This window comes from Rattus norvegicus, chromosome 1 (genome assembly GCF_036323735.1).
Source record: "Rattus norvegicus strain BN/NHsdMcwi chromosome 1, GRCr8, whole genome shotgun sequence".
In the NCBI taxonomy this organism is placed as follows: domain Eukaryota; kingdom Metazoa; phylum Chordata; class Mammalia; order Rodentia; family Muridae; genus Rattus; species Rattus norvegicus.
The window spans coordinates 231508463-231522034 of NC_086019.1; the positions used below are offsets into that span (position 1 = coordinate 231508463).

Genomic DNA, 13572 nt, shown 5'->3' on the forward strand with positions numbered 1-13572 from the left:
ATTGGCAGGATTAACATAGTAAAAATGGCCATTTTACCAAAAGCAATCTACAGATTCAATGCAATCCCCATCAAAATACCAATCCATTTCTTCAAAGAGTTAGACAGAACAATTTGCAAATTCATCTGGAATAACAAAAAACCCAGGATAGTTAAAACTATCCTCAACAATAAAAGGACTTCAGGGGGAATCACTATCCCTGAACTCAAGCAGTATCACAGAGCAATAGTGATAAAAACTGCATGGTATTGGTACAGAGACAGCAGACCAATGGAACAGAATTGAAGACCCAGAAATAAACCCACACACCTATGAGCACTTGATTTTTGACAAAGGAGCCAAAACCATCAAATGGAAAAAACATAGCATTTTCAGCAAATGGTGCTGGTTCAACTGGAGGTCAACATGTAGAGAAATGCAGATCGATCCATGCTTATCACCCTGTACAAAGCTTAAGTCCAAGTGGATCAAGGACCTCCACATCAAACCAGACACACTCAAACTAATAGAAGAAAAGCTAGGGAAGCACCTGGAACACATGGGCACTGGAAAAAATTTCCTGAACAAAACACCAATGGCTTATGCTCTAAGATCAAGAATCGACAAATGGGATCTCATAAAACTGCAAAGCTTCTGTAAGGCAAAGGACACTGTGGTTAGGACAAAACAGCAACCAACAGATTGGGAAAAGATCTTTACCAATCCTACAACAGATAGAGGTCTTATATCCAAAATATACAAAGAACTCAAGAAGTTAGACCGCAGGGAGACAAATAACCCTATTAAAAAATGGGGTTCACTTAGGGTCTGTATAACATCAGTCCAGAAAAAAAATGGGGTTCAGAGCTAAACAAAGAATTCACAGCTGAGGAATGCCGAATGGCTGAGAAACACCTAAAGAAATGTTCAACATCTTTAGTCATAAGGGAAATGCAAATCAAAACAACCCTGAGATTTCACCTCACACCAGTGAGAATGGCTAAGATCAAAAACTCAGGTGACAGCAGATGCTGGCGAGGATGTGGAGAAAGAGGAACACTCCTCCATTGTTGGTAGGATTGCAGACTGGTAAAACCATTCTGGAAATCAGTCTGGAGGTTCCTCAGAAAATTAGACATCGAACTGCCTGAGGATCCAGCTATACCTCTCTTGGGCATATACTCAAAAGATGCCCCAACATATAAAAAAGACACATGCTCCACTATGTTCATAGCAGCCTTATTTATAATAGCCAAAGCTGGAAAGAACCCAGATGCCCTTCAACAGAGGAATGGATACAGAAAATGTAGTACATCTACACAATGGAATATTACTCAGCTATCAAAAACAATGACTTTATGAAATTCATAGGCAAATGGTTGGAACTGGAAAATATCATCCTGAGTGAGGTAACCCAATCACAGAAAAACACACATGGTATGCACTCATTGATAAGTGGCTATTCCCCAGCTCCGAAAAATAGAAAAGGAAAAAAAAAAAAAAAAGATAAGTGGCTATTATCCCAAATGCTTGAATTACCCTAGATGCCTAGAACAAATGAAACTCAAGATGGATGATCAAAATGTGAATGGTTCATTCCTTCTTTAAAAGGGGAATATAAATACCCTTGGCAGGGAATAGAGAGGCAAAGATTAAAACAGAGACTGAAGGAACACCCATTCAGAGCCTGCCCCACATGTGGCCCATACATATACAGCCACCCAATTAGACAAGATGGATGAAGCAAAGAAGTGCAGGCTGACAGGAGCCAGATGTAGATCTCTCCTGGGAGACACAGCCAGAATACAGCAAATACAGAGGCAAATGCCAGCAGCAAACCACTGAACTGAGAACAGGACCCCCGTTGAAGGAATCAGAGAAAGAACTGGAAGAGCTTGAAGGGGCTCGAGACTCCATATGAACAACAATGCCAAGCAACCAGAGCTTCCAGGGACTAAGCCACTACCTAAAGACTATACATGGACTGACCCTGGACTCTGACCTCATAGGTAGCATTGAATATCCCAGTAAGATCACCAGTGTAAGGGGAAGCCCTAGGTCCTGCTAAGACTGAACCCCAAGTGAACGTGATTTTGGGGGGGAGGGCGGCAATGGGGGGAGGATGGGGAGGGGAACACCCATAAAGAAGGGGAGTGGGAGGGGTTAGGGGGATGTTGGCCCGGAAACAGGGAAAGGGAATAACACTCGAAATGTAAATAAGAAATACTCAAGTTAAAAAAAAAAAAGAGCACTTATGTTCCTTTGGGGGAATCAGGTTCAGTTCCAAGCATGCATTTAACAGCTCAAGACTGCCTATAACTCTAGTTCCAATGCCCTCTCCTGGCTTCCAAGGGCTCCTACACAGACATGGCACACAGATACTCATTCAAAGCAAACAAATAAATAAATTAGAATGGGAAAAGCCCCCCAAATTATTTGCAGAAAATTAAACATGTGATAAAAGAAAAATTACAGCAGAAGACTCAGTTTATTAACATGAGATTAAAGTCTGGAAACCGTATACAGTTTTTGAAACCTAAAACAAACTTCATTTATTTGTTTGTTTATTTGTTTATTTCAAGATATCGTTTCTCTGTGTAGCCCAGGCTGTTCTGGAACTCATTCTGTAGACCAGGTTGGCTTTGAACCTGCCTCTGCTTCCCCAGTGGTGGAATTAAAGGCGTGTGCCACCATTATTTTCGCTTGTTCAGTTATTTCTATCAATAGTATTGTATAACTTTAAGACCCTGCTTTTTCAAGGAGGAAATTCAACTAAAAGCATTTTTACTTAAACAGTAGAATCTTGTCCAGCTTCTGCCCCACATTCTGGTTGCATAGTTTTTTTTTTTTTTAATTTGAGAAGAAAAAATTTCTGATGGCATGAAATGCAAAATTTTGAAGATTAAAAAAATACTCACTTCAGAATCTTAAGAGCTATGCATGAGAAACTGATTAAGTCTATAACACCAATTACTGATCAACTATTTAATTATATAATATAATATATGTAAATACATAATATATAAAAATATATAATATATAATGTCACAGTATGGCATAATATGGCATAACTATAGTAGAAAACATTTGGCAATAAATAATATATATAACAATATAAATATAATAATATATAAGTATGCTAATAAATAAAAATTACTGGCATTCGGTTTTCTCTGGTTCTCCCAAGGAAAACTCTTGAACTGGATCTTTAACAGAATAAACCATAAATGTACTTAAAAGTAAGATGAGAACTTTTACTGTACAGTCTTTAGAATTTAACGTTATTTTATCCCGAAACTCAGACTTACTCCAAACCACAATTACCATATTAGCTTGCTCATGCACAGCTGTATGCAATTCTACAAAACGATAGCACATTGCCAAGCTCTATTCACCTAGAGCTGAGGAAAACCAGGCCGGGTCACACCCACTTAAGAACAATTAAGTCATGTTATTTGCTAATGTTTCAGTCTAGGTTCCAACAGCGAAGTTCATGGATATCTGCACATTTCATCTTCATTTTCCAAAGTGGCCAAAGGGAGGAGTTCTTCACAGCCTGGGTCTCCCTGGCTGAGGCTGAAGAATTTGTAAGTTGATCACCAGATCTACGTTTCCTGTAATTTTTAATTTGTCTTAAAGGAAGGCTGACTGAGGATTCATTTTTACCAGCCACTGAGGCCAGCAAGGCTGAGTCAGCCATGGTGATGGAGTTATGACAAAGCTGGCCTTTGAAATGTCTGGGTCAGGAAGCTCCCATTCTGTCTCCTTTCTTTTGTCAGCTACTCAGGTGGCTTGTCGATCCCAGGGCCTCCGTCACCTTAAAGGCAGAGGTACCACCCATTTCCCTGAGAAAATTTTTGGAGAGATTTAAAACTCAGATATATTTCTGTTGGTTTTGTTGTTGTTGTTCCTTTAAGAAAAAAGTACGTATCGTCCCTCAATGCCTCAATGATATCCCCATTAAGTGTTTGCTTTTGATCTGATATCTATCAGGCTGCTCGGGTTGGCCTCCAACTGACTATGTTGTTGTGGATGACAGTCCCCTTTTTATGATCCTCTCCCTTCTACACAGCACTGGATTAAAGGCATGTACTACACCAATGTGCTGGGACCCAGTGCAGAGCTTGCTAAACACGAGTGACTGAGACAGGATCTTGCTGTCTTGCTCACACTGTCCCTGAATTTATGATCTTCCTGTCTTGGCCTCCCAAGCACTGGAATTTCACATATGAATCTCCATACCCACCTGGTTTAAAGCGTGAGCAGCCTCCTTCCCGATTGCTACTCTATATTTTAACCAAATGCCAAATTCCCAAAGCCCCAGATTCCATCTGCTCCTACCACCAGCTCCAGAGTCTGTTTTTTTTTTTTTACAACCTAGGATTTCTCATAAATAGCTTTACATGAACATTTTTAAAGAAATCTGACTTTTTCATTTAAAAAGCTATTATCTGTTGTGAAAAATTATACCTTGGCTTGCTTCCAACACACAATCTTATGATTAATTACACTTGTTACTGGGTTTATTGTTTCTCACTCCTTTGCTGGATTTATTAAGTTTAGAATTCAATTCTTTTTTTCTTTCTGGTAATTTAAAAGTTTAATTCCATATATATTTTCTCATAGTTATCTTTCTACTTTAAATCTTTTTTTTTTAAAACTTTCTTGTTGTTGTTGTTGTTGTTGTTGTAATGCTGGAGATCAAACCTAGGGCATTTCCTCCACAATAACTAAGCACTCTACCACCCAGTTATAGTCTCAACCATATTTGTTCCAGTAAAAACAAAACGACTACATACGCCCCTGATACCAGCTATTTTCCTCATGGCCTAAGCAGACTCAAAGATTCACCAATCCGATCTTCCAGGAAGCAAGAAGCTGCCAGTCTGGCGGGGTGGGGACGGAGGTGGTGCTTGGGTCAGTAAACATCTCAGCTTGCAGCTAGCTCCTTCAGGGTCAGCCCCTGCAGGGAGTCAGTCACCCTAGGTCATCACCTTGGGTAGCCCTTTCTGTGGTCAGATGACAAGGCCTCTTCCTCAGTCAATCAGTCCAGGCTCTGTGGCTTCTGCATAGGAGTTTGGCCTTCGATTTCCTCATAGTTCCTTTTAGCTTCCTTGGGCTGTGTTTATCGAAGAAGCATAGGCTAGTTGGCTTCAAGTGGCCAATTTCTTTTCTCTTGGTTTTCAAGGCTGAAAGTTCAAAATCAAGGCTCTAGCCATGACGTCTCTGAGGTCCTCCCTAACTTTGCCTCTCCCATCCATCCTTTCAGTCTTTGGCTTATACTCCTTCGCTCCAATTGTGGCATCTTTAAGCCCACAACATGTTCACCAGGTATCCCTGTCTAAGTGTGACGTTTTCCTTATTTCCCAAGTCATTCTTGCTTAGAGCCTAACCCAACACTTTCATCCTCACTTGGTCATGCTTTCGAGACATCTATTTCCAAACAAGATCACATTAACAAGTACTTGAAGTTAGGCCTTCAACATATCTTTTCAGAGAGCACAATTCTCACAACAGAGTTAATTCTTCATAAACATCATGCACCTAACATTCGATTCCAGCATGTGTTTCTAGAGAATCTAACTGGTAACATCTCTTCGCTCTTCCATAACCACAAGTGGGCACATTTGAGATGTTTTTAATTCTCTGCTTCCCTCCATGCCTTCTCTACATTTACTGACTGTATTCCTTCCAACTGTGAGTCAAAATAACCCCTCCTCTCCTTGGATGGTGTTGTCCAGTATTTCGTCACAGCTAAGCAAACAGTATTTAGTGCATTTGATTAAGTTTGTTGCTTACTACTTTCTTTGGCTTTTTTGTCCCCCCTATCCTCGGGCCTTTGATGGAAACACTTTCAGTAGTTTCTCCCGGAGCACCACACTCCGGGAGCTGGTTTCACTCCGTGTGTAGAGCTATCTTTCTGTGATCCTATCTCTCAGGTAGGGAAAGGCTCTGAGCCCACTAACCCTTTTGTTCAACTCTATTGTGTCCCTTCTCTAATCCTGTTTTCATCTTACAATCTTCTTCATCAGGAAAGCTGGGCCTTTCCTTTTTCAATTCACAGTTCAAAATTCTCTGATGATGGGTTTTCAGTTTTCATTCATCCTCCGTGGTAAAGTGAAACCGACAAGGAGATAATATGTGGAGACCCCGGTTGGCCGCTCTTTGGTGATCTGACACAACCATGAGGAAGGTTTAAACTGTCTCTCAGTGAGGAATAGACTGCATACCCTCCAGGCTGTCCTCTGGGAATGGCATTCTTCCTAATTAACCTTTTGACAAAAATTGGACAGGGCTGCACTCATATATCTGCAAGGGCATAGAATGCAGAAAGTCCAATGGCTAATTAAGTAAATAATCTCCACAGTAAATGTGTTGAAAATGCAATCTGATGCATGATTCCAAGTAAAACCTCGTTTAAAATAGACTTCTGAAATTAAACAAAGCTATTTTATGGTGTCCTATAGTAAGATGCTGAGAAAGAAAGTTGGTTAACAACAACAAAAAAAGTTGGTCAACATAACAGATAGCAGAAATAAAAGGTTTGGTTTTGTTGGTTTTTTTCTTTGTTGGTTTTCCCCCCTGTAACTCTGATTATTTATCTCTGTTTCTGGTACATGCTGTCTGGATTCTGTTAACTTAAAGAATAAATAATTCAGGAGTTTGGGAGATGGCTGAGTTGGTAAAGTGCTTCTTTCATGAGCACAAGGACCAGAGTTTGATCCCTTCACCCACATAAAATGAGCACAGTGGTGCATGCGTAGAGCCCTGGTGCTCACTGGCCAGCCAGCATAGAGGACTCGGTCAGCCAGAGTCCACAAAGAGACTGTCTCAAAAAACTAGATACATGGATCCCGAGGAACACCAGGCTGACCCCTGGCTTCCCATGCCCACACACTAACATGCACCTATACACACACTAACATGCACCCACACACTTGTGCACCTACATACATGTATCTTCTCATGCACAGAAATAATAAACAATGGATACTATCTTTTTTAAATTAATTTAAAAAAAAGAGAGAATATGGTACCAATCTGTCTATAAACTCCTAAGCTCAAGTGATCCTCCTGCCTCGGGCTTCCAAGTGCTAGGTTTACCAGTGTCTGTCATCATGCCCAGTGGCGGAGGTTTTCATGTAATGATGCACTATGACATATGAATGTGTCACGCAGATGAAATCACGTCCTATAAACCAGCATTTTCAGCATGTCTCATAGGCTTGGAGGCCATGTAAAGCACTTCAAGAGTGTTATCAGAGGCCACTTGGGAAAACAGAACCACACTGCGTAGAGAGAAGGAACTTAATGCATGGAATTGGTTACCAAAGTGCTGAGGGAGGGAAAAGCCAAGCAAGGGCTGTGCACATCAGTAAACATCTTTAATCCCAGCACTCAAGGAGCAAACCCAGCAGAGTCTCTGACTTCAATGCCATCTCGGTCTGTATAGTGAGTTCTAGGCCAACTGGGGCTATATAGGGAGGACCTGTCTTTAAAAAACGCTAAGCAAGACGTCTAAAGACAGAGATGGGTATCAGCAGGAAGCCATTGTTGATTTTCTCAAGATGAGATGGTTTTATGAGACCCCAAAAGCAGAGGTGTCTGTTGGAGCCTGAACAGCAAAGGTAAAGAGGGAACAATGTGGCCTGTAATAGCTTCTCAGTCTTTTGACTAAGATTGAGTGCAGAATGTGGAAGTTAGACTACAGTCGGAAGGTCCCAAGGATCAGCCTGCTAAAACCACCCGATCCCATAGAATCCCTGAAGTAGGCAGATGAATCAATCCCCTGTGACTTCCTAGCTAGGTCCACATTAGAGCTGATCCGGAGTGAGGGACGACTGAGGATGGGGATGTCAGTGATGGACAAAGAACGAAACAGAAACGAAAATGAAAGCCAGAAGGAAGACATGAGATGGCGAGCCACAAGAACCATGGTTCTCACAGAAAGGTGGACCATGAGAGGCTGGCAAAGGAGCCTCCATTTTTATGATTCTAGGAACTGGGTAAGGACTTCAGTGGATCACAACCAACTTGCTGATCTCCATCGCTGCCCTCCCTGAGCAGAGATGTGACAGGAAGAGAGAGGCCTTGGCCTTGGACCGTTTGCCTGAAGCCCAGGTAGAGTGGGCAGAGCTGAGACCCGACTCAGAGCCATTTGACTTCAAAACTAATGTTCTTTACAGCATGGTGACACCCTGCCTTCTACTCCCCAAATAAAACAACTAGAACAGTAATAAAAGTTACGCTGCACTTTTGAATCTGTGAATGCAACTGAAAGGTTAGCCTACAGTATTCGTTTATATGATTATTTCATGTAAAACATGCTCTACGTTAGTGAGTCTCAAGCTAGAGGGCGTTCTTAACTTCCAAGGTGGTAGGGGAGCTGTTTAAAGCTACTGAATGCTTTAGCTGTGTTATACCTAGGGGCCATGTTGGAGAATACAGCTGGAGGCCTACAGACCCCAATTCCTAGCTAAGATCCACAGCCTTCGGTCTTTTTAATCTGCCGTAGTTGAGTTTGAGGCCAGGTTATCTAAGTAGGTCAGCAAACACACACAAGGTGAAGGATCCTACCAACTCCAAGAGCAAACAGCCCATTAAACACCAAGGAGGCGAGGGCGTAACGAAGACTAATGGTGAGCAAGGCTTTACTGTCTGGGTCATTGTCTGCTGCTGACCCTCTGGGACCCCAGGTTCTCATCCCCTTCCCTTCTACCATGAGTTGTGCCGGCCCCATAGGAAGTTCTGGTTTGGTGGCCTTGCCAAGTTCCTCCAATACAGCCTCACTGCAATCCTGTTTGGAGTGAGACTGGGATCCTCAGTTATTTAATCCTCCCAGTGCTCCTGCCCTCTGGAAACCAAGCTTGCTTCCGTAAGACAGCAATATTTAAATGTTCTCACACCGTGCGGGCCAGATGTACATCCCCATTTCCTAAATTCCTCAAAACAGAAAGCAGACAGAGTATGTGTGCCCCCCTCCCCCCGGTCATTTGTGGATGTCACTGCTAATCATTTCTACTTTAATCATTCTCTTTCCATGTTCATTATGAAAACAACAAATAATTCCATTCTTTCAATAAACGTTTAATGAGTATCACATGTCAGGTAGAGAGCCGGGCTCTGGGGCCATAATGACAAAGACAGGGCCCAATTCACAAGGAAATCACAGCAGTGGGAGGGAGGGAGGGAGGGAGGGAGGGAGGGAGGGAGGGAGGGAGGGAGGGAGGAACCTGCAGACGGCTTGACACAGTGTGCTGGGAGCTTTGCTCTGGATTTTTGCAGGAGGAACTGGGTCAGTCCAGTCTGTGGTGGGTCACAGAACGCTCCATTTCTACATCCGAGGAGCACAGAAATTGAACAAAAGCAGTTTGCAGAGGACAAGTTGAGAGCAGCTATGTGTACGAGTACATAGTCTTGCTGGAAAGGAAGTACGTCCATAATCTGCCCGGTGTGTTTGAGAAGAGGGTGCAGCAGCCCTCCAAGGGGCTTTTGGTAACAAACAACAAAGATGCAGAAAAGAAGGGGGAAAGAGATTTAAAACTGCAATGGGTCGTTCTCTAAGGCTAAAGACAAGCAACAAAAACCACGATAAACCGAAAATAACCCTTGACATAGTTTCTAAAGTTAGAACTGTCTACACTCTTCAGACTAGAAAAAAATATAAAACCTCTCGTTATATTAAGAAATCACATTCTCAGATTTTTTAAAGGAAATAATATTTTCATAAACTTTTAAAGAGGTATGGAAAATTTGCATGCTATACATCTGCACAACGGAGGCCACATATACATACGTACGTTCAAACATATGGTATGTAACATGCTTATATGAGAAGTTGTAAAAATAGAACAACCACAGGGCCTAATATTCAACGCTCTCCTATGCTCTCCTATGCTTCGCTTATGGAGAAAGATAATTTAAAAGAAGCTTGAGTCTGTATGTCTAATATTTATATAACCGAGCCACTGCCCAAACCAATTCCAAACGACAGCACCTGCTCTCTTTGAATCCGAATGAAGATCAATCAGAACAAATTGCAGGCTCCTCTCTTCTCTCATAAAACACAGTCATCAGCCCTCAGCACGGCTCTCACAAAGTGAACAAACAAAATGGCTTTAAATGGCGATAACGAACGGCTCAGCATAAAACGGACCACTTGTCATTCATTTCCCCAACAAAGGTTATGCCGAAAGAATTCATAAGCCTTTTCAAAGCCGTTTCACCACAAGCAACGGACAGAAGAAACTTGCTGGCACGAACAGCTCTGAGTCATGTGCTGTCCTCTGACCAGCGTCGGTCTCGCTCAGTCTCTCAGGGAAACAGGACCACAGCCGGATATTCCCCGACCTCGCTTTTAAATCCTAAACACACAAAGACCTAATGTGTTTTTGTGCGTACTTGGCAGGCATGCCAGGGGGAGAAAGAAGAAAGTCAGGAGAGTAAATACATAAACAGCCATGGTATTTGGCATGTGGGGAAGGAATCTATTAACATTAAAAAAAATCTTTAAAAAGTATCTTCCGGGTCATACTGGGGAATAATCACAACAAACCTCAAATGGTGACTCCTCCCCATATAATTCAATGCACCCTCATTTACTTTTTATAAGACATTTGACCAATGACTGATTTCAAAGTATCAAATCTTGATAGTATTGATGTCTCTTCTCTTTTATACTTTGCTTTTATTTTCATTTGTTTTCTAAGGTGTGTCCCTTTAAGGGTCCACGCCCCAGAAATTGCTCAAGGACCAACCATAGGCACACAATGCCACTTATAACCAGAAGACAAAACGTTTGGTCTTAGAAATGTATAACCTGGTCTTCTGCCTGGCTCTGCTCCTCCTGCAATCTACAAAGAACTTGCAGGATGAGTTTGTCTTCTGTTGAGAAAGGCAAAGCAGCCCAGGTCTCCCATAGGCCAGAAACATTCCGATAAAGGACAGTTGGTCAATGACCCCAAAGAATTTCTAATGAACCAGGTGTCAGAGCCTCTTCCTGTCTGGAAGTCTGAAAGAACACAGTCGGGGGAGTCGGAGAGATCTTAAAAGACATTTGTGGGAGAGGATGAAAAATACAGTTATGAAAAGGGAAACAAAATGCAGGAGGGAGATGTTGAAGCTTTTAATGTTTTCCTACGGCTCGGACCTAATAAGGAGCTTGACTGTTATCTTAGCTAGGGCTTTTATTGCTGTAATGAAACTGCAAGACCAAAAGCAATTTGGGGGAGAAAAGGGTTTATTTCATCTTATCAGGTCATAGAGTCCATCACTAGGGGAAGTCAGGGCAGGCATTCAGGCAGAGCCGAAACTTGGAGGCAGGAACATTAGTGCAAACCATGGAGGGGTGCTGCTTACTGGCTTGCTCAGTTTGCTTTCTTGTATCATCAGGGAGCACCTGCCTCGGGGTGGCACCCCCCCACAATGGGCTGGGCCTGCAACATCCGTCATCAGTCAAGACAATGGGCCAATCCTTAACTGTAGTTCTCTCCATTCAAGTGTATGTCAAGTTGACATAAAAATAACCAGCAAACAGATACATAAACAAAAGTGAGTTTGAACTGCGCACAGACACAAATGTCTAGTTAGAGGTGAAACAGTGCGAGAATGACTACGTAAGGTGTGTTCCTCCGCAAGGACATTTCGTTTCCTCACTTTCTCCAGGGCTCCTTTACATGGGGCACACTGGGGATTACAACGAGGGCGAGAAGGCGCCCGTTGTCAAGGAACCCAAATGCGAAGCCAAAACACAAGCACAAGTAATAATGAGGACGTCTGTAGCGGGATTAGGGGTTAATGCTCTCACTTGGCTTTGCCTCTAACTGGTACTCAGCTGTCGCAGTCAGAGGGCTTCTATGTAATGTTCTAAAAAATGCAGTGAAAGTGTAAAAGCCAAGATAAATAAATAAATAAACCCAGGTCAACGAATCACAAATCAGGGACTAATCACTGAATATTAAATTTCTACAGAGCATTTGACAAGCGCTTGGCTCTGTGTACATTTTAAGACACGCTGGGGGGCTGAATGAGTCAATGAACCAGAGACCGAATTGAAGAAATCAAGGCTGAACGGAAGCAAAACAAGGAACTGTGGGGGTGAGGGAGGGGACAGAGATCCGGGAGTTTGTGGTCTCAAAGATTGACAAGATGCCAGAGCTAAAAACTTGGCTTAAGAGCAGAAAAGATGATGGAAGGCCAGATTTAGAGTGATGTTGGAAACTTCCGTAGTAGTGTCGAGGTGAAACCCACAAGCTCTGAATCTAGCTGAGGCCACAAAGGAAGAAATCCTATGATGGGTGGACAACAGACGCAGCGCTCGCTGCCTCTGGGCTCTGTGTGGGGCTGGAAAGCATGGGGTTAAGTCAGAGGTGTGTAGGTTTTCAAGCTTTACCGACTACTGAAGGTTATAGGAGTCCAGAGAGAATCTTCCTCTTGCCACTGCCCAGTCTGGCTGATGAGAGTGGAGGAGGGACACTCTGCTTAGGCTAAGCCAGCACATCTGTGCTTCTATAGAAGCTTCACAACCTGTCAGGTCGTGCAGGGGCAGGGCTAGCTAGAGACACGGACTGTAGAAAGATGGACAGACGGGCTGGAGAGATGGCTCGGTGGTTAAGAGCACTGACTGCTCTTCCAGTGATCCTGAGTTCAATTCCCAGCAACCACATGGTGTCTCACAACCATCTGTAATGGAATCCGATGCCCTCTTCTAATGTGTGAAGATAGCTTCAGTGTATTCATATAAATAAAAATAAATAAATCTTTTCTAAAAGATTAAAAAAAGAAAGATGGACAGAGGCATATAACCTTCCAGCAGGACTATGGCAAGCCACTCTTCTTAGCCAGCTGCTGGGTTGGGAGGGCCTTATGTCTCTGTAAAGCATGTACCACTCTTTACAGCTCTTTGTAGGACTCCCATGCCTACATTCAAACTCCTTTTGACTCAAGACAGAGATGGCCTCTCCAGGAGCTGGTATAACCCTGGCATCAGCTCCACCTGCACCTGTTACTCCTCTCTCAGCCATTCATAAAACAGGACGAATTACACTGGCTGGGTGGTCCAAACAATCTGTGAAGCCACAGTGCCAGCTTTAATAATGGCACTGACCTAACCCCCAATCCCAAGCTGCATGGCTTGGCCAAACAACTCCATCCCTGTGCCACACCATCATCATCTGAGAGCAGGAAATGTTGCTGTGCTCTCTGCCTGCACTGTGAGGAGTGCCCAACATCCGCAGCCCAGATGTGTCACTGGCAAGTAGCACCTATTCTAGACATTTAGCGTCATTACGAGTTGTAGCCACTCTCACACAGAGAATGAGCAGAGGGCAAGAGTGATCCAGTCACTGCTCCTAAACCCCCAGGTGCCAAGAGGCTGAACACATGAGGCTCTGTACAACATGCTATCACGCTCGCCTGGCCACTCCCTCTGCTACATGGCCCACTCAGGGCAAAGAGCTTATATATAGATGGCTCTCTGGCTTCACAGGCTTCCGGTCAACAACATTCATAAGGGCTCACTCTTTTACAACATGGTAGGTTCTTAGAGGACTCTTGCCTGGTGCTTCCAGTGTTTGCATTCTTTGAAGCAGTCTC

The 13572-nt window shown here is 43.1% G+C and overlaps 1 protein-coding gene across 7 annotated transcripts in view; it reads right to left on the bottom strand.

Moving 5' to 3' along the window:
• Pip5k1b (phosphatidylinositol-4-phosphate 5-kinase type 1 beta) overlaps positions 1–13572 on the bottom strand; it is a 278257-nt gene that overhangs the window by 176627 nt on the left and 88058 nt on the right. Inside the window, exon 1 of one of the 7 annotated variants that reach the window (XM_039080207.2) lies at positions 9977–10295. The exons of 1 other annotated variant lie outside the window; for it this stretch is intronic. The gene's annotated coding sequence lies outside the window, so the exon portion shown is untranslated. Of the gene's footprint in view, positions 1–9976; positions 10303–13572 lie in introns of those variants that run through there. 5 more of the 7 variants (XM_063264723.1, XM_063264717.1, XM_063264727.1 and 2 more) reach the window with 5 other exon arrangements.